Raw genomic sequence first — 2,263 nt, forward strand, 5'->3', positions numbered from 1 at the left:
TGAGAGTGTAACTTTGCAAAAGTAAAAAACTCTGGCTTTCCCTTCAGAGCTGCTGGTGGTTTTGAACTGCTGACTTTTCAGATCATACCCCCACATGTAATCACTAGCTCACTAGGGCTCCTAAATTAAGAATAAATACCTATAAAATGGAAATTTAGCAGCTGGAATAGTACATTATGATTTAGGTAATTGATTTTTAAATAATTGATCCCATGAGAACATTGAATTGGAAAACGTCGTGTTTTCTATATTTTCACAATAAGACATGTCTGTCATTTTGTCTCACTGTGGAGACTTCCTTTTGCTAGGATGCTGGAAGCTATGCCACCAGTATTTTAAATACCAGCAGAGTATTGCAAATGTCAAGGTAGACTGCTTTCAGCAGAGCTTCCAGATTTACACAGACTAGGAAAAAGGAATAGGCAATCCACTTCTGAGACATTAACCACTGAGAACATGGTGAATTTCAGTGGAAAATTGCCTGATATAGTGACAGAAGATGATGGTAAGGCATTCAAATACAACTGAGAAAGGGCTGCCTTCTCAAAGCAGAGTTTGCCTTAATGACATGGATGGAGTCAAGCTTTGGGGTTCTTTATCTTCTGATAGGGAGCAGCTCAAAATGAGAAAAAAAATAACTGTAAACATCTGCAAATAATGAAAACATAAAATGTATCTAGTATGAAAATTAAGAAATTGGAAGTTGTTAAAAATGCAATGCATAAAAAAAATTTTATAAAGCAATGCATAAAGATCAATATCCTAAGCATCAGTGAGCTGAAATGGACTGATTTGGGATATGTAAAATTTAAAATAGTTCAGGTATACAGGGAACTTAAACTTGAATTGGAATAGCAATGCATTCTCAAAAAGAACATTTCAAGATCTATTCTAAAGTGAAGTGCTAGTGATCAATACATAACCACCACCACCACCACCACCAACACCCAAGGGGGATGAACAACAGACAGTATGGGGGAAGGGAGACAGCGGTCTGTGTAAGATGTGAAAATAATAATTTATATTTTATCAAGGGGTCCTGAGGATGGGGGTAGGGAGGGAAAAAAAGAGGAGCTGATACTAAGGGCTCAATAGAAAAGAAATGTTTTGAAAATAATGATGGCATGTGTATAAATATGCTTAATACAACTGATGTATAGATTATTTTAAGAGCTTAAGAACCCCGATAAAATTATATTTTAATAATTAAAAAAGTCCAATGCTAGGACAATATCCATATCCCTACAATGAAGACAATTTGATATAATTATTAATCTAATTTACACACGAACCGCTAAAGCCAATGATGAAAAAACTGAAGAATTTTACCAGCTTCTTCACTCTGAAATTGATCAAACAAGCTGCATCTGAGAGCCCTAGTGGTGTATGGTTATGTGTTTGGCTGCTAACCACAAAGGCAGCAGTTCAAAACCATCAGTTGCTTCTTGGGAGAACGATACGGCTTTCTACTTCCATAAAATGTTATGGTTCCCACAGGGACAGTTCTACCTTGCCCTGTAGTGTTGCTACGCATCAGAACTGACTCTATGGCAGTGAGTTTAGTGGTTGCTTGTTTTTTGAGAATGTGAAAGTTGGAAACAAAGAGGAAGGATAGGGTACCTGGAAAAATATGGCCCCCCCTCCACAGCTGTCCAGGAATCAAGGCTGCTCACAGCAGACACACCCCCCCCCCCTGCCTTCAAAGCTGGAACTCACACCATCCCTACACCCCAGGACAAGGTCCCAGACCAGCAACTTCTTCATCACCAAAATTCGCCAACAAAACAAATAATAACTATAGATGTACGCCTCACTCACCAAATTAAATACACAGGAATCATACAGACTACATATTTGGGAAGAGATAAAGGAGAAGCTCAATATCATCTGCCAAGAACAAGGCCAGGGGCTGGCTGTAGAACAGATCATCAATTGATCATGTGCACATTCACATTGAAGCTGAAGAAAAATGAAACAAATCCACAAGAGCCAAAACACAACTTGAGAATATCCTACTTGAATTTTAAGAAATTGAATTTTAAGAAATTTTACTTGAATATTAAGAAATTTTACTCCACCACAGGCTCGCTACACCTTTCCCAGGTCTCCCATGCCAGGGCTTTGACACAGTTTCCCCTTTCTAATTAGTGCTCCAGGTCAGCTAACATCTTAAAATTTATATATTTTTCTGCATCATTGGTCATGACCGTGCCACTTCAAGGTGGGTCAAAGCCCTGGGTTAACTAAGCAGCTGGACAAGGAT

This window comes from Tenrec ecaudatus, chromosome 2 (assembly GCF_050624435.1).
Source record: "Tenrec ecaudatus isolate mTenEca1 chromosome 2, mTenEca1.hap1, whole genome shotgun sequence".
NCBI lineage: Eukaryota > Metazoa > Chordata > Mammalia > Afrosoricida > Tenrecidae > Tenrec > Tenrec ecaudatus.